Raw genomic sequence first — 19,314 nt, 5'->3', positions numbered from 1 at the left:
TTAACAAGAAATCATTGTCTTTTGAAATAAATGACTTACGAAACTGTAAAAATGACGTGAGTCACAATGCATTTAACGTACGACTTTGGTTTCTGTTTTCAATAGCATGCTTATATTTTTCCAATTTGACTTAATCTGACTGTCTGCTTACATTCTCCTCCCCCATAGCATCTGCTGTTTAACCATGAGGTGCTATATCCATCCTTGCTTTAAGCCTGCTGCTGCCTTTTGTGGGACTATTGTACTCTTTTATGTGCTGCTCGTATCTGGCTTGTAGAGCAAGGTCTGGTAGATGATTGCCTTTTGGGAGTTAGTTCCACAGAATAGCATAGCAAGCTACTTGGGAAGCTTAGCTGCTACGGTAAGGACATTGTTAATTTAGCAAATAGCCGCAGTAGTTTAAAATGTTCAACCTGTTACCACCTCCTACTTGTTATTGTCATCCTCTTGGAATTTACTAATGTATAGCCATCAATATAATGAAATAAATGTCCTTGGTTCCATTCAGATCTGGAGAATTAGCTTAAACCTATCTTACAGGCAGTTTAAACTGAACATCTGACCTCGCTCTGAAGAGGGCAAGGTGGCCCTGTTCTGCATTTCTGCTGCAGGGTAGGTTAACCCACAACAGAGGCAGCATGGACAACTACTTGCACTAATTTACACCTTTTAAGATAGTTCAGTAGGGGCTTCATCTGTAGCACTCTCAAACTATGTGGTGAAGCTTGCTGAGCATAGAGACCTTCTATATCACAGCCTTGTGCTCTGGACATTGGATTGCATTCCCTTTAGTATTCAACATTTTAAAATGCAGGGAAATATCTTTGTATCTGTCTACATTCCTGTAGAACTTTTCTGCCATGTTTCTGTCCACATTGAGTTGCTTTGTGTATTGTTGGAGGAAATTATATTAAAATATGAAAAAGCTACAAGCTGCCTAACTGCAGACAATAGAATTTTGTAAATGTATTCTTTTTCCTGCAGAAGTACCTTTCTTAAAGTTAGTAGCTTAATTAGTCTTAAACAACTGCAGATACTGCCATAATTTAAGTGATAACTAATTTATAAAACAACAAGTAAGCTTGAACTAAAATTGAGGGTACATTGAAAATAAATGGCATAATATCTTATGGAATTCTGCAGTCTAGCTTAAAGTTTCTATATATATTTTTTTTTTTTAACTGTCATGTCCCTAGGTATTTTAGCATTTAGTTGCAGTGATGTTGAGAATTTTCTTCATATATTTACAACTTGAAGTGACACCGGTGTTTTCCTGGAACTGTGGTAATTTAATTTTGTGCTTAGGGCCACAGAATGGCTTGCTAGTACTGTGGAATAATACCCTGTGATTGCTTTCCTTTTGTAAAGTAGTAAGATAAGTATTAAAATATATGTTCTAGCAAGTAACTTAAGGAAATGTTTGAAAGATCTCCTGTGCTGACAAAGTTCCTTTTAAGGAAACTTAAATAGCTTTTCAATGAAATTATACACCTACTTCCTCTAATGTATTTGTGTAACTATTTTCTTTGGAACTGTAGGAGGAAATAAATGGTTTCAAATAAACAGTGAAGCTCCTGACTTCAAAGAACTTCCTTCAAAAGTGAAATAACTTTCCTTTCTCAAATGAATAAAACTCAAACATACCTTATCTGGTTGCATTTTTTTTTTTTTTTTAATCCACAGATATAAATCTACAGGGATTTGCATCTTGGGTTTTTTTACAGGAAAAGAATTATTAGTATGGGACACCTTGAATTAGGTTATATTAGGGACATGGTTTAGTGGTGGACTTGGTTAATGCTTGGACTCAGTGATCTCGAGGGTCTTTTCCAACATAAACAATTCTATGATTCTGTGAATTAGTGTTGGAAAAGATGTACTGGATTTGTTCAAGTTCTCCTTGGAGGTGAGCTCCCTTGATGAGAAGAGGTAATACAGCTAAATTTTTCTGCAATGATGCTGCAGGGCAGTGTATTTTCTTCTTCAATGACTCCTTACCTAGAGTATCCCAAAAATAGACTAGACAGCATCTGTTCTCATGCTCTGCTTAACCAGGACATTACTTAAGGAATATAATTAAAACATAATAGTTTTTACTGGCAAAGGCTGCTTAATTAGGATGCCTGCAGATATTTTATCTTCAAATAAGCTGATATATGCACGCAGTTCAAATGTTCAGAAGTGTTGGACGCGCATTTGTTTTCATTGTTCTTATTATAACTGCAGTATTGAATGCTCCTGAAATTCTATCTTGTTTAGATTTCATTGGCAGTTCATTTCTTCTGCAAATCTGACCTGTAAGGACTGTGTTCCCCCATCCTCTTAGGATGCTGAGTGTATGTACTCTTGCTGTGTTTGTCACTGTATGATTAGCTTTTTCAAAAACTTGATACTTTTTTTTGCTTTGGTCTGTTACCAAAACTTTTTATTAAAGTGTGCTCCTTTAATACTATGCTCTGTAATACAGTGCTTTCAGCAATCTCCTGGAAATAACATAATTTCTAAGATTTCTATCAGGTCAGCTCTACTTCACAGCAGTTTTTTGGTAGGTTCCGAGAGACGTCTTCCAAGTCCATGATTAGTGAAATATTTTATTCTTGCTGACAAGCTGGACTGGTTGTGAATTACATATGAATACAAGGACTATGTTTTGTACACCAAATGCTCTCCCTAGCTCTGTAATAGGTCTCACTTCTTGCTTTTAACCAGGGCGTATTATTAAAAGTTATAGCATCAAAATTGTTAAATTATTGGAAAAAAAATCACTGTCACAGCTATATAAGAATATACTTTGTTTCACTGTAATAAAGTTACTTTAGTTCTTTTTGTAAGGAATTTTTTCTTCAAGCTTCTTTATAGGTTAAAATAGATTAGTATGCTTACATCATAATAAAGTACATTGCTTTCCATCCTGTATTTCGTATTTTGAAAAGGATTTTTTTTGGGGGGGGGAAGAAAATATTTGTTAGAAAACTGAAATACTAATGAATGTTTGTATGGCCGTAAAATTTTAATTTTAAGGTTATATGTCTGGCTTAACCCTTTTAGCAAGCATGTTCCAGATTTGAGGGAGCTTGCATTCCTCACCAAAAATTGTATACTAATACTTTTTTTAAGAGGCAGAACTTTGAGTTACTGGAGCATCTGATATCCAAGGTATCAGCTTAAAAATTTTCCCTCTTGCCAGTTGTGGTTGCAAATTAGTTTATCGGTAATTAATACATTTCTGAGGTATTTAAAATAATGAGGAAAAATAGATTTAGAGTAAAAATAATTGTTTTGAGCACTTGGATTGCTATTACAAAAATACTAGACTTTTTTTTTTCTTTAATTCAATGACTTTGATAGAAAGTATGGGCTATTTTAGATGTTACATGTAATCAGAGGGGAATATGGAACTAGCATGAAGTTACTTCACCCCGTGCTGTGAAGGGAATTCACCTCTGAGCCAAAATGTGGCACCTGGTTTAACTGTGCTTATCTGATCAGCTATTTAAGAAATCTTAGTAGTGCAAAGAGTATCAGAATACTCCTGCTGTATCCCTCCCCCCCCCTCCTTTTTTTTTTTTTGTAGCGGATATTGTGATTATCAGGATGCTTTCCCCTCCACCTTTAAAACCAAACCAAATTCAAGACCCTTCCCCAGCCCAGACTGGGAAAGGACAGAAGTTACCCATTGGGTTGGAGACATACTTTCATTTCTCACCCCTGCAGGTGGCTGGCGAAAACTTTGCAGCCTGGGATTATATCACTGAAACAGATACCAGTGTCAGCTGAGAGACATCCAGCGTGCTCCCAGGGGAGCATATCACAAGTTTAATAATGCTTCACAAATGAGAAAAAAATATGCTGTCACTTTGCTGTAAAACTTACTATTAAGACAAAACTTGTACCTGGTCAGGACGTAGTTTGTTTTTTGTTTTGTTTGTTGTTTGTTTTTTCCCCTGTACACTAGTTTTGATTATGGAGGAAAAAATCTTTTAGTCCAAAGACATTCAGTTGGTTATGTAGTATCTAGTTGGGTTATAGCCTGATTCTGCTCTTCTGTATATGTAATTAGACAGCTTTCTTAAAATGTCTTGTGACATCCTGAGTCAAAATAATCTGGCTTTTGACTGCCATTTAAATTTTATGTAGAAAGGCATTTTCTTGAATATTTGGCTTCTCTATCTTCCCCCTGCCCCGGTTATTTTTACTCCTCTTAAATAAGAGTTGGGACAGTCCAGAAGAAATGGTGCTCAAGGATGACAGGACTTTGCACTTGCATGGGAAAGTGATTTCAGAACTGGAGATTAATTTTTGTTGTTGTATCTTATTTCATTTTTTAGTTCATTGAAGGAAGTCTTAGTGAAATGTAAATGCAGTATCAGCAGTGTATCTGTACAACAGAGTTGTTTGAAATAAAGCCTGTCGTGTGGCAAAGCTGGAAAGAAAATGAAGAGGTTCACTGTAATTTGGCACTGATGTTTATTTGGCAGCCCTCCTGTCTTTTCTTATCTTGGATAGTTTGTGTTCCATCCATCAGTGCACTTATGTATGGGTTGCTTAAATTCCATTTATTCAATAGCCAGCTGAAAATGCGATGCATCAGAGAGACTGTGGAAGAGACCTGTGATATGCCATAATGAAGAAAAAGACAGGAATTTGTTTTCCTTTTCTGAACAATCCATAGTTACTCTGCTATCTATTAAAACTGTGAATTTTAGATCAATTTGTCTATTGAAGGTCCTGCCACTTTAAAAAAGAATGGATCTCATATAAGACCAAAAAATTTCATGGTGTTTCTTCTAAAGGTTTATTATTTCAGTCTGATTCATTTCCTGTTTTTCTGCTAATGCACTGACAAAAGCAGAAACAAGTGTCCTTCAACTGTTTGTTTGTAAATCTAGAAAATACGTAATTTACTGTGTTACCAGTGGCTGGATGTAGCTGTAAATGATGCAGAGATTTATACAGTGCTTCCCTCTGTCAGTCCCCAGTCATGCACTTGCTTGCCCGGCTAGCCCCGCTGCTCCAAGGCTTCACATCTCTCTAGGTGGCAATTCTGTTCAGATATGAGAAAGATGAGGATAAGTGTCATAACATGAGAACAAGAAGATATTCAGTAAGATTAGTGGCAAATTAAATACTGATCTTAAAGGAGGAAATTTTTTTTGAGCTGTGTTTCATTAGGCTGCTGATCTCATTACCATAGACTTTCTTGGGGATTCACAGCATTGAGAAAGAGATCTGGTATTTCTATGGATGGCAATACAGAAAGTGCCAGAGCATACTGGCAGGGAGATAAACTTGCTTTTTGGATTTGAAAGCAGTCTGACAAGTTAAGAGTTCATGTTTAGGGCATGGGCCCAGTGGGAGATTTCTTTTGCCCTTCATCTGCACCGTGGAATCTTACGTGCTCTGGAGACAGGATCCCGTACTCGGGAAATCCGGTGCAACTGTTCTTATGTGCTGGTGAACTTCGAGAGTAGTCAGGAATGTTGATGGTTATTTAAATAACAGTGTGGTTTTTCTTATGGTTACTGATATCTTAAAATGTATTAAAATTGTAACACTTTAATACAGTCTTGTAAAATTTATGATGTTTGAGTAAAACATAGATTTGCCTTTATACAATATATCTTGAAGGAGTATTGAAAGAGTACGTCTTGCATAAAAGCTAACTCGCATCCCTTTCAGGCAAGTGCCTGGAAAAAATATAAGCATTTCCAACAGGGTATTTTTTTTTATGATGATGTAGTTCATGCTGTCATTCACAAATTTGTGAGTTAGGAGACAGTTGGAAGTTTGCAGTTTCTTTTACAGAACATAATCAAATGAAGTAAGTACTTAAATGGCTTTTTTAATTAAATTTGGGGTTGTAGTATAGTATTTAAATCCTTTTCGTACTTGTATTTCAGAATTAGTTTGGTAGTGTAGCAGCTTGGTCTTGTACATACTTATGTCTTGGTTAGGGAAGACTGGTTCACTTTGGAGAAACAAAGGCAAGGCCTTCAGTCTTTTAAATTCTTTTCATGGTAAGTTTTTCTATGTGTAGATTAAGCTTTCTTAGGTACTTAACAACAGAAAATTTCATCTAAAAGTATTGATCTTTTTCTGTTACAGTTAATGACATGTCCAGTACTAACTTCATAAAGTTCTTTGGGATTGTTTTTGTCCTTTTTTATCAAGTATTTATCTTTCCTTCTAGATATGTGGGTCCTTCAAGGATGAGAAAGGTGGACTGAACGGCATTAAATACCTCCAGGCCTACCATTGCAGATCATGTATTTTGCTGAGCAAGGAAAAATTTAAGGGCTCTTTCTCCAGTGATGTTAGTCATATGGAGGGTATTGTACTATAAAATGAGCAGTGGATAAAAGGGAGAAAAGTAATTTTTTTGTACTGGCATAGTGTATGGATATTTGAGACTATGGGGATACATATGAGGGAGGAAAAAATGTGCTTTATTTCTGCTCCAAATGGTGGTGGGATTTATAAATGTTTTTAAGGATATCCATGGTGATGAGAGGCTGGACTGGTGTGCTACATTATATTAGAGTACAGGCAAGTGAGTGCGAGTTGTGAAGTTATTGTGGCTTCATGCTTAGTAGCTCACATGTAGGAGGCTGACTGTTCATGCAGTCCCAGGCTGACTGTGAGATAAACCACGTTCTCCTCTGCCTGTTGTCAGGCTGTTCTGTGCATTGTCTGCGTGAGAATTCGGCATGTCACGTTAGCTGTCTGCCTCAACCTCCTACCTGTAAAATAAGTGATGGGTCCTTTCTCTTCATGCTTTGTTTTTAGAATTTACACTCTATACGGAAAGACACACTTATGTGTATGCTAAGTGTATGATGTAGTGGAAATGGTCTTGGTAGGTATTAATTTTAACTGGGGCTGCTATCATGAGGTAAGTGACAAAGAATTCATCTTTTTAGGAGTGTATGGCTGTATGTGTATACAATACTTGGAGCTGGCAGTATCTTCTATAAATAAGATTGTTTAATACTTCACATTATGAAACTAGGCATTGAGGGGTTTGATTATATTTCATTCAAAATGTAGTTAGTCTGAAACACTTATATTTTGTAGCTCAACTTGAATATTAAAACAAAAAACCCCCACCAAATACTGTTTCTGAGAATGCAGAAGGTTTCTTATTGTTTAAAAATATAATCCCTTGCAGCTGCTGAGAAAGTTATGATGTCTGTGTTTTGGAGCAGAGGTGACTGTCTTTTCAAAGTTTTAGAAAACAGTTTTGAGCATTTTCTTTAAAGACTGGTTGCGTGGCACCTAAATTCCTGAATATTCCACATACAACCAGACTTTTTCAGCCATTGTAGCAATTCATGAGATACTTAAATTTTGTCTCCCAGCTGCCAGGCATAAAGTCAGTAATGAGAGACCCAAGTGAGAAGGCGGAATGCTTCCTCTGCTCTTGTTTCTCTGCCAGGTCAAGAGGCTTGAGACAAAGTGGGAGATGCCTACCTCCAGTTCAGGGAGGTAGAGGAAAAGGTGGTGGGTAGAAGTGACAGAGGAGGGAAAAGGGTTAAGCGTATGCCTTGAGGAAGAGTAGGAAGAAGAGGTTACATACTGCTGGGGTAGATGAACTGAGGGTGATGAAGGCTGAAACAGCTGCTTTTAAACTTTTTTAGATCAAATCTCCCTTCTTTTTATGCTAGCTTTCCTTGTTTCCCATTATTGTTCCCCTCCTGCCATACGTGTATTTTTGTAGTTCTCAAACTTGAGCATCTGCAAAAGAAAATGATAGAAGGAAAGAAGGGACTGTTCACAGGTATTATCCTTAACCCCCGCTAAGTATTGGCAAACATCTGGGCCAGCACAGTGTTTAGTTCCTAGGGAGGGCGGGATGGGAAAGTTAAATGAAGCTTAGCCCTGGATAGCCCTTTAAGCTGTGTCTGCTGTTGCAGGAGCATGGATTTATTTCACAGTTTCTTGTGTTCCTCCACAGAGATGTATTCCACAGCCCCTAGTTGAAAAAGCACTCAGCAGACCGTTGCCTCCTTGAGGCATTCTTCTAGGTTTGTTTTCCACTTCAGAAACCCGTTGACCAATATTAATCAAATCTGTTATGGGGATAGAAGTTTCAAAGAGAAACTAATTCGAGGTAATGCTAGCTAAGTGTTCTCATTTGGTGTCTGCACATTACTAAATTGTATAAAATTTGTGTAAGAGAACATTCTCATACCCTAACAACAGAAAAAAAACCTTGACATTTAAATAATTCTAGACAACAACCACATTATTTGGAGCTTGCTGGGGTATAAACTTAGGGTAGGAAATACTAGAATGAGGGATCTGTGGTAGCCTCATGTGTAGAGTGTTTATGTAGTGTTGGGAAAGGCCCTTATAGAGTAGGTAGGTGCTTGTTTTTCTGTGTGTCCATCTTCAGACATTCAGGTGTTGATCTGCAGGTAGCTACTGCTGTCAGTGCCCAGCATAAGTTTTGAACCTATACAATCCTATGCTGACACAAAACAGCCTTACAATTTTGGCAGCCTGCAATATCTTAATCTTATTTCAGGTGGCAGTTTTAGCCTTGGTGTCTGTTTCCCATTTTGCAAATTTGGAAAAAATAATCTTCCATTGCGGAATTACTATAAAGATTTCACAGGAGTACTCTGAAGATTGATTTGTTAATGTTTTTGAAGCCATTAGTCTGGTAAAAATGTCTTAAGGACTTGTGTGGTATTTGTGACTTCAGTATTGTACAATGTTGTCAAGCAAAAGGTGTACAATACATAAGGTATGGGGCCTTAATTAAATAGCCATCCATGGAGTGAGGCCAGCTCCAGAAAAATCAGTATGCCTGTGTGATCCTCAGGAAGTTCGGAAGCCAGACCCAGCCTTTAGGATACTTCCATCTAGCTTGGTGCCCTTCTGCCCGAGACCTGGAAATGGCTGGTAGAGCACTACGTGGGATCCAAACAGAAGTAGTCTTCCATCTTCTCCCACTAGCATTCACCTACCTGGTGCTATACTTGCAACTTGGCCCTGTAATAAGTGGCCAGCTGCTTGGGTGGGAAGCAACTGGCCCTGCTTACTCTACGCATCTGCCTATAGCACCCTGGCAGTTGGATCTCTGTTGTGGACAGGGGAAGAGATGTCCCGATGTCCCTGAAAGTGGTGACAAGGATCAGATAACTCGCATCCAGCCATCAGATGTGCTGAGACTGGACCAGCATTTGCATTGCCTTCCAGTGCATCAACTACACAATCAAGTGGATAGACGGGGAATGCTGAATTTAGACAGCTTGTATTCTTGGTATCCTTAATTTTTGAGCACTCAAATGTGCAATGTTAGATGTCCAAACAGTTCTTAGTGTATCTTTGTGTGCCTCTGTTGTCCGTAGAGTGTTTGATAATGTTGTATGTCAGAAGCAGGTAACGTATTTATTGGAGGAAGGGCTTTCTGGGGGGCAGAAGGAGGATATGATTGTGTCCCCTGTAACCACATTAGCACTCGTGATGTGATTACGGTAGTCTTGCTATGCAATTCCTGCCAGGTACGGCATGGCTGTATTGGACTTTTATGTAGTGTAGTTAAGTACGCTATGGAAAATACTTGATTCTACATGAAAAAACATCATCTTAATACAAAAATTTTATTGTCCTGGTTGCTAGAAAAAGACTTAGTAGCTCAGCTTTCTGGGTGTATCTTGATACTCTAGACAAATGTAGAAGGTGTCCTTATTAAGATAGAAAGTTAAAGTAGGAACCTCAGCTGTCATGAATGCTGAAACACAGGCATGATCCAAACCTGTATATTGATTTCCTCCTTTGTTACCAAGCTAAACTTAAGGAGGGAGTAGATGTCACTTACACAGTTACTTTACACCACGCTAAGAGAGTACCTCAGCACCAAGCTGAGTGGTGTGGTTGATATGTCAGGAGGACAGGATGTCATCCAAAGAGACCTGGACAAGCTGGAGAGGTGGACCTCCTGTGTGAACCTCAGGTTCAACAAGGCCAAGTGCAAGGTCCCGCACGTGGGTCAGGGCAACCCCCAGTATCAGTACAGGCTGGGGGGATTGAGAGCAGCCCTGCCCAGAGGGACTTGGGGGTACTGGTGGACGAAAAGCTGGACATGAGCCGGCAATGTGCGCTGGCAGCCCACAAGGCCAACCGTACCCTGGGCTGCATCAAAAGCAGCATGGCCAGCAGGTTGAGGGAGGGGATTCTGCCCCTCTGCTCTGCTCTGGTGAGACCTCACCTGGAGCACTGAGTCAAGCTCTGCGGCCCTCAGCACAAGAAGGACATGGAACTGTTGGAGCGGGTCCAGAGGAGGGCCACAAAAATGATCCGAGGGCTGGAGCACCTCTCCTATGAGGACAGGCTGAGAGAGTTGGGGTGGTTCAGCCTGGAGAAGAGAAGGCTGCGGGGAGACCTGATGGCAGCCTTTTGGTACTTCAAGGGGGCCTATAGAAAAGACGGGGACAATTTTTTAGCAGGGCCGGTTGTGACAGGACAAGGGGTAATGGTTTTAAACTAAACCAGGGTAGGTTTAGACTGGATATAAGGAAGAAGTTTTTTACAATGAGGGTGGTGAAACACTGGAACAGGTTGACCAGAGAGGTGGTGGAGGCCCCATCCCTGGGAACAAGGCCGGGTTGGACGGGGCTCTGAGCAACCTGATCGAGTTAAAGATGTCCCTGCTCACTGCAGGGGGGTTGGGCTAGATGACCTCTAAAGGTCCCTTCCAACCCAAAATATTCTGTGATACTAATGAAAAAAGGCAACTTCTTAAAAACCTTTACTTTTTTTCCCTTACTCTCCTGAGAACAATTTGAGTCCAACCTCCCCTTTCCCTCCTCTCAGTAATTTAGAATCATAGAATAGTTTAGGTTGGAAAAGACCTTTAAGATCATGAACCCCAACCGTTTGCATGCTACATTGTTGTTGGTGAGGTGAAATTAGTGAACAAACAGTATTGCATCAGAGTGCCAGTTGGAGAGGCTTGTGACTTCTCTGGTAGCTTATCTTTCACTCCACCCATTTGGTATTTCTTCTGTTTTTCTCCTTTTCCTCTCCCCCCTTCCATCTCAGCAGCACAGCCCTCTCTAGGATTGTGGTTCCAGAGGTGACTATGTGACTGGACATTTGGAGGACATTAAATAGGAAGGAAAGGGGTTGTACCAAGACAGGGCAAGCTGTTAAGTCTTCATAACTTGCTAGTTGTTTCTGACACAAACTCTTTGCTGTTGTGCTGAAAAGCCGCAAATGTGGCTGAAGCTGCTGTAGGCGCTCTAATGGGGAAGTGTGGGCAGATATAAACTACTCTGGTTATATCAAAACTTAAATTTAAACATAGCGGTATCTTTTTGAATGTAGCTGTTATCTTCCCAGTATGGAAGAATGTCAGCCTGCCCAGTAGTTATTTAAAAAAGCTGCACTCAGCATACATTTCAATTTGAGTTAAGGCTTGCTGGTATAAGTAAATAATGAAAGTCTTGCGATACAAGCCAGAACAATTCCTTTTCAGACATAGTGTTGTGACATGATGGTTGACTTGGCAGATTGTTGTTCTAGTTTGTTTGCATTTATTATTCATATTCTTTACCTGTTTTGATGTTGAAATCCTTTTGAATGTGCCTTGGTCTTTCTGCTTCCTTAAATCCCATTGCACAGCTCTCGGGTAATACAGCAGCTACAAGGTGATGATTTTCTTTTGCTGGGTGACAACAGTTTTGTTCTTCTGAGGAGGATTCTTTAATAATACTGGCTAAAAGTTTGCAGCAGAGTACTTCTGTAGTTGCACACAACTTTAAAACGTTCCCTCAGTCAAGTATTTGATCGCTTTCAATCAGTAGAATGATCTGAGGATGAGTCTGAGCAGTGGGAGTGCAAATCAGAAAGGTCAGAAATCAGGACAGAAAGGGAATTGTCATGAATACCTTTATTGATAATGGCAATCTTAAAATATGTGAGCAGGAAAGACTTGAGTGAAAAAAGGAAGGAAAGAGCAGCTAAAAACTGTAGAATTAATTGCTGAATAACTTTTCAGTTACATTTTTGATTATTTTTTTAAATGCAGGGTCGAGTAATTGATTAGAGAATAGTCTATAAACTCTCCTTACTGAAAACAGACTTAATATACCAGAATGTAAAAAATCTGCAATTTTTTGCAGGGTAAATAGAATTTGTGGAGGTACCTAGTGTTTTGAATCACAAACTTGAAGCTTCTAAATAAGGTAAGTTGTTAAAATAGGATTTTTTTATGACTATGTTAAAATGATCTGAATAAACTGTCTCACTTCTAGACTACTAGAACTTCTTTGACATTTTATATGCCTTATTTTTCGGGTAAAAATGTTAAATTTCAAAATCACGAAAAAGTTAATACTACAATGAAACAGGCGTGCAACTAAAGTTTTTTGCAGGGGACTTGCATTCCTCAATAACAGTGATTGGGCCTGTTTTATTCTCTGTTTTGGCACTGGTACAGCGTATGATTCATTTTTGCCTCATGCTCGCTGTAGCAAGGAAACCACACGCATATTGCAGCGTAACAAGGTTAGAGAAGTACGTTCTGAATCTAATATGAAGCAGTCATCAAGGATATTTATTCATTCTGTGGAAGTTTTGTCCTGCGTTATAAAGCAGACTTGGGGAAAAAAAAATACTCTCTCGCACAGTTTCACCTTCGCTGTAGGTAGTTCTGTGCTGCCTGAAGAATGGAGCTGGTGATAACACTCCATTCTTGAAACCTTAAATAGTTTTGGAGTTTGTTTACCCTGGCTGTTTCTTCCCCCCTTGCCCCCCTGAGAAAACACACCGCGTTTTTTGAATTTGTTTCAATAGCCAGAGGAAAGGTTTACGTTGACACTAGAGCCTGGGATTTATATGTCTGTAGTAATCCTTACAGCCAAGGGGAAGGAAGCCGTGATAGCTGGACTTTTCCATCGAGCAGCTGGCATCGTGTCCAGGTATTTTGTATTGGTCCGGTCTTGCTGGGAGGTGGCAAATGCAAATACAGGTTTGTCCAGATCACAGTCCACTGAGTTGGAACAGGATCTCTTAGTAAACTACAGTTAACTCCAGGTAATGTTTGATAGTGTCACCAGGTTATCTAGAGGCAGACGTGGCTCTCTGTGAATATGAAACTTGAAGTTCTTTGGGGTTGGTTTGCATTCAGATGTCAACATGATCTCTGGTTTGTCTGGTTTCTCTGTCAAGACGCTCATTTTTCTCCCAGGAGCTGATTCTCATTCAAGAACGGAGTCATGTTGTCAGTGGCTGTGGAAGCTAAATGTCGTTATCCTTGAATGTTCATGTGCAGGTTTGTAAAATCCAAATTTTAAATCTGTTTCAGCTACTGTTGTCATCTGTGAGGGTTCTTCTGTTTGATGTGGCACTCACTGTATGTCAGGCAGAAGCTCAGATAGAAGTGAGGAGCCTTTTATTATAAATGTATGTGGGTAGCTGAGAGTAAGGTGTTGAAGATGGCTCATAAGGTCCTCGTGCAGTGGGGGGACTACGAATGCCCTTACGCGTACAGGCTCGAGTTTGAGGATCTGTGACAGGAGCCGTCGTGCTTGTGAATGTGCCTTCGTGTCTGCGTGTGGCTTGCTGAGAGTGAATGCTGCCTTTCTGAGTACAAATTCAGAATCTCATTGGTGTTGGATCGGAGCAGAGGTGACCCCTGGTAGCTGTAAAAAGATGAGTGAATAGAGGAGGCTTTAGAGTTATTTTTTGAGATCTTTCTAGTATTATTGTTCATTCCCCAGATAGCCAGCATGAGGTATTCTGCCACCATCACAGACATGGTGTCTGCAGGCAGTTTCAGGAATCCCTTAGTCTTAAGTGATCCTGCGGAGTATACAAACAGTTAGCTTTGGCTCCAGTTTCTGCTTTTAGAATAATTCAAATATTTCTTACTTGAGGCATCTGTTTTGTTCTTGAAAATGGAAAAGACAACAACACTACTGCCTGCCCTTGCTCTGCTGGGGTCGGGCTGGGCGGCCGAAGGGACAAGATGTGCTTGCTGACAGCTCGTGCTGCTTCCCTGCCAAGCTGGGAGGATGTGAAGAGGGCAGCGGGCTGTGCCTCTGCCTCGCCTCCTCTCCCATCCCTGCTTAGCTGGTTGCTTCAGCTGGACTCCTCGGCTCTTAGCACTGCTGCTTTCTTCTCCTCCTGGCTCTGGTTGATGCAGAGAACTTACCTGAAGCCTGGAAAATGAGCCAGTCACATGGAGAGGCTGTGCCTGAAAGAGCTGTAGTCTTGGACTGAAAAATTGAATTTGTCCTCCCCCTCTTCCTGCTCTTCTGCATTTGTTTTCCCATTCAGGAATCCAGCCTCTGAGTTACATTAAGTCTCCATTGTGCTATGTAACTACTTCAGAAGCATCTGTTGGCAAGAAAACTTTGACGTCAGTGAAGTTAGGGTGAGGTTTTGCATTGCACACGTTCAGCGGCTGGGGCTGGTGTGGGTAGTGGCATGCTGGAATTGAAGCAGAGTTCAGGGGGCTGGGGCGATCGTTGTGAATGGTGTTTGTAGCCTGCAACTCGGTGTAATTTTGTGGGTAGAAAATGTGTTTGATGAACTATGTGTTGTCCCATTTGTTTATTACAGATATTTCAGATTGCTTTGTAAACATTTGTGTCTGACACTCCTGCCTTGCAGGATATTGCTTTTAGCTCTTCAAACTGGGATTACAGTAACAGTTCTTTCCTGGTGTTCCAAGTGAAGATCTTGTTCAGAAGCAAACTACGTGTATTGCTCAAGTAATTTTTTTCCAGTGTTAATGCTAGGTTTAGTTAAGCAAAAAGAAAAGAAATCAGTAATTGTCTACTGCAGTTTGAAATTCATAATGGTTAACTTGCAAGTACAGAGAAAGCAGGGACTTAAAGACGCTGTGCTGTGTGAATTTGTGATCGGCCTGAGAAAGTGGTATTTTATTTTTAAGAGGAACAGAGGATTGGCTTTTGTTCTTGCTGATTAAACAAATATCTTTGACTTGGAAATAAATATGGAAGCCTGTGTGTTAGATTCAGTTTAAGATATTGTTTCATCTAAGATTTCTCTGGATGCAGACAGCTCAGGAGAGCTATATTTAAGGCCATCAGAGCAGAACTGTGGATGTCACTGACAGGAGTCAAAGTCAAGCTGGAGGATTGCAGCTGATTTAAAAGATAAACAAGAACCTTTTGTAGTGTTTACAAATTATTTACTCTGCTCTTTAAAGGAAAAAAAAAATCATCCTGACATTTGAGGACTGGATCTTAGGTTTAGGCTAACAAGTACTCTTGGCCTGAGGCAGCATCTTTTGTACTGATTCAGTTTACCAAATGTGATGTTTCTGTGGTCTAGGAAGCTTTTAAATCTTGACTTAAGGTGTTAGGGTTTTGTTTTTTTTTTTAAGTTTTACTAAAAAGGGTATAGTTGAAGGCATATTACCAGTGTAACCATTTAAAAACCACCAAGTATGGTTTTACCTCGGAACCTAAAATAACACAGGTTTGTTTGGAAACTGTAATTAGAAAGTGTTTAGCTGTTCTAAATAGTGGAGAAAATAAGCACAGTATCTTTTCTAGGAATTGCATTATGCTTGCTTCATTTTTTTTCTTTTTGGGCCTGTAGTTGCTTGAAATGTATGATGTGTCAGTCTGTCACACAAAGAGACCTAACTAATGATGTTTCCATAATTGTGTTTAAGATGATGTTTCCATAATTGTGTTTAAGATGATGCTGTGTGGAGGAAAAAAGTAACATCCAACAAAGTGTATTTAAAGACATGTTAGAAAGAATATGTGAGTTTGCCTGTGTAAATGGGTGTGTGTGTGGAGCAGGGAAACATTAGGGGAACAAGGCTTTGTAATCCCTCCTCAAAAGCATGAAGGCATGGGAGTTGTACTTCAGAAATACTCTGTGTTGTGGGGCCTGGCAATGGAGGTGTAACTTGCTAATTTAAAAGTCATGGAGTAAGTGGAATGGTGCAAATACATCTTGACCCACATTTATTTTTCTCCTTTCCGGCAGTTTCTTACCGAGTGTTCCACTAAGCCCTGCTGCAGCACTCCTCAGCTGGCAGAGGAAAATCACTGTAGGTCCTGTACATTTTTTTTTTTTTTCCTGACTTCAAATTCTGTTAAATGTATTCAGTACGGCAGGGAACATTTGAAGTTTGGTGTTTTTTTTTTTTTTAAAGTTTGTTGCGAAGCATTCTGACAATCCAGAATGTCGCAGCACTGCACTGCCAAGGTTTCATCAGCACTGTGTGACCCAGAGTGTTGCCTGACATGCAGGCGTGTAAGGCCTCTGGGTGATGCACAGTGGCTTGCAGGGCATTCACAAACTCCCCCTTGTTGCTTTGTGCTTGGATGCCATGAACAAGGCCATGAGGATTCAGGAAGTTTCACAAGAATAAGTCTTTAAGCCACGAGCGGGTGTTTTTGCACTAACTTTTCTAGCCAAATGATACAGCATTTTTTTTTTTTTCATAGAGAAACTCTGCTTAGTCCCCAGTCTACGTTACAGTTACACTGCGTTGCTGTCAGTGAAAAATGTTCGGAAAAACTCACATCAACCTGGCTAAATCCTGCTGCGTGCTGACATAGCATATTTTTTGGCATAGTATATGATGTTGTTGTAGGTGGAATAACCGTGCTGGCAGAATAACTCCTCCTGTTGGCATACATTGTATTTCCAGCAGAGGTACAGCATCAGATGTACTTTAAATGACAAGCATTCAGCTTTTTCTTGCTTTGTGCTTTTTAACTAGTGTTTACACTGAATGTAATGGTACTGGAGCCTGTCTGTAAAGGCTGCTAGATCATTCCCCTTCTCTTGCCCTGTCTATGCTGAATGGGCTCTATCTTTTCAGCCTGGTCTTTTTTTATTTATTTTCAGCGGGACTGGAAGAATCCTTTCCACTAATTCTTTCCCCCAAAGAAGCACCAGTAAGATTGAAATTTTCACCTCATGTAAGCAAAGATCTGCGTGTTTGATGGCTAGTCAGTTTGTCTTTACCTTCCTTTTCTAATGTTCTTCTTTCGTTCCACATGAGGTTCAGCTGTGAGATAAGTATTGTGGTACTTCTGCCATTTCCTGACGCCAATGGTTTTTCTGGAGGCAGTGTTTCCTGTCTGGAAGCTAGAGGCAGTGTTCCTGGCAGGATGGAGTGTATTTGTTTCCCTGGCTAGACCTTTCCCTGTCTTTGTTTTTTGTCTTCTCTTCCCCCTTTTTTTTTTGATCTTGGTCTGCATTTGAAATTGCTCTGGTTTAACTAGAGTTATTGTTAAACGAAAAACGGACTTAGTGATTTGAAATACAACCATGCAGGATTTTTCTATTAATATACTGACAGAATAAATTCATAGGCCAGGCAGCAGTGGAATTGGGCATGTTATACTAGGTTTTGCACTAATCTTGCTTCCTGAGTGAACAGGAGTGGTTAGTTACGCTGGTGTAACTTTGTACCTGACCTCAGGGCAGTTTTAGCAGTTACGGCATTAACCATAAGAGAGTTCAGAAAACTGTCATAGTTCCAGTCTGTGTCCTGGATTTGATACTGCTAGAATAGACTGGCATGGATTATTCACTTAGTCAACCAAGTTTTTCTGAAAGTTTTATATGGAATTATATTTACCAAAATTACTGGTTTCTCTGTAAAGAGACTTGTATCAAATCGGACCAATGCACAGTAGCTATTCAGTTCTCAAGGGCTGAGATATTGTCAGTTTACAGTGGCTTAGTAAGTTGCTGTGAGTTGTCACAGTGGCTTTCAGGATCTGTGACCAAGTAGTTATCCCATCCCATGGTGTAAGGTAACACAGCCTAACTTGATCTCATTGGAAGAATTCAAAACTCTTATTAACTCGCTTCCTTACAGTTACTTTAGTTAGTTTACTTTATAAGTTTTATCCAAAGTTTATCTGTATATCTCTTCGTTAATAAAGCTGCTCAAATAGCACCAGAGGATTAAAGAGTAATCAATTAATAGTTTCCAGCACTTCTCATTTTGAGGCAGAGCTATTTCAAGATCAGTGCGCATTTTTTCCTTTCTCCCCCGCCCTGAAAGTAGAGGTTAGTTACGCCAGAGAGAAAACAGAGCTGGAAGTTGCTGCCAGTCATCTGGTCAATAATATCTATCCTCAGTGCAAGACAGAAAGCTCTGGCTCTTGCTGAATTTAAAAATCAATAGGAGCCAGGAACTGATACCTGTTACCTCTTATCCCCCTCAAGCTGCTGTCTCTCTGCTATACTGTTCAGATTCTGTCTCTGGCTCTCTTTGGAAGTCCTGCTCTTGGTTTCAGATTCCTCTACTACAATATTTGTCCCACCTTATATCTTGGCACATTTTATTTGATTTGTTTTAACAGTAGGGCAAACTTTAAAGACTGCTTGAAAACAAAAGCATGTCAGAATTCGGTATGTAGCCATTACTGTTTGATTGGGTAAAATTGCAGACCTGAAATTACATCTGCGTATTCTGGAAATTTGTGAGTCTTGGTTTTTTTCATTTTGGAGCGGTTTTTCTGTAGGAATGATCTCAGCATTCAGGAGTGTTGCAATGTTTTCCACTTGCAGGATTGGTGACACTGCAAGAAACAGAACTTTCTGATGTTACTTCACTGGCGTATATATTGACTGCAATTATTTTGCAATGTATAGTTTAGAGTAAAAAGCAGCTGCAGCAATATCATTCAGCAGTAGTTTTAAAGAGGAAAACCAAAATTGGGAATACTTGGTATCAACTAAAATAAATATAGAGCTGAAATCCCTGAAAATTTGCTTTGGGATTATTTTGCTATTGCTGTTGCCAGATAATTTACTTTGATTCATTTAGGCTTTTCTTAAGACTGCATTGATGAAGTATCTGGAACTCTTCATACCATATAAACATTCTCAGAAGACAGCACTCAGAATTGAGTTAGAATCATAGAATGTTTAGGGTTGGAAGGGACCACTAGTGGTCATCTAGTCCAACCCTCCTGCAGTGAGCAGGGACACTGCTAACTAGATCAGGTTGCTCAGAGCCCCATCCAACCTGGCCTTGAATGTTCCCAGGGATGGGGCCTCCACTACCTCCCTGGGCAACCTGTTCCAGTGTTTTACCACCCTCATTGTAAAAAATTTCTTCCTTACCTCTAGCCTGAACCTACCCTGTTCTAGTTTAAAACCATTTCCCCTTGTCCTAACACAGCTGGCCCTACTAAAAAGACGTTCCCCATCTTTCCTATAGGCCCCCTTTAGGTACTGGAAGGCCGCAATCAGGTCTCCCCGTAGCCTTCTTTTCTCCAGACTGAACAAGCCCAACTCTCTCAGCCTGTCCTCATAGGAGAGGGGCTCCAGCCCTCGGATCATTTTTGT

At 40.0% G+C, this 19,314-nt stretch overlaps 1 protein-coding gene across 4 annotated transcripts in view; it reads left to right on the top strand.

The window, feature by feature from the left end:
• The window catches only part of RNF19A (ring finger protein 19A, RBR E3 ubiquitin protein ligase), a 58,508-nt gene that overhangs the window by 8,197 nt on the left and 30,997 nt on the right, over positions 1-19,314 (top strand). Inside the window, exons 2-3 of one of the 4 annotated variants that reach the window (XM_035893841.1) lie at positions 12,132-12,194; positions 13,199-13,282. The exons of 1 other annotated variant lie outside the window; for it this stretch is intronic. The gene's annotated coding sequence lies outside the window, so the exon portion shown is untranslated. Of the gene's footprint in view, positions 1-2,288; positions 2,337-12,131; positions 12,195-13,198; positions 13,283-16,866; positions 16,926-19,314 lie in introns of those variants that run through there. 2 more of the 4 variants (XM_035893842.1, XM_035893843.1) reach the window with 2 other exon arrangements.

This window comes from Egretta garzetta, unplaced genomic scaffold (genome assembly GCF_000687185.1).
Source record: "Egretta garzetta isolate BGI_Z169 unplaced genomic scaffold, ASM68718v1 scaffold154, whole genome shotgun sequence".
In the NCBI taxonomy this organism is placed as follows: Eukaryota; Metazoa; Chordata; class Aves; order Pelecaniformes; family Ardeidae; genus Egretta; species Egretta garzetta.
The sequence above is the reverse complement of the archived record's forward strand: the minus strand, read 5'-3'. Positions and strand labels throughout refer to the sequence as shown.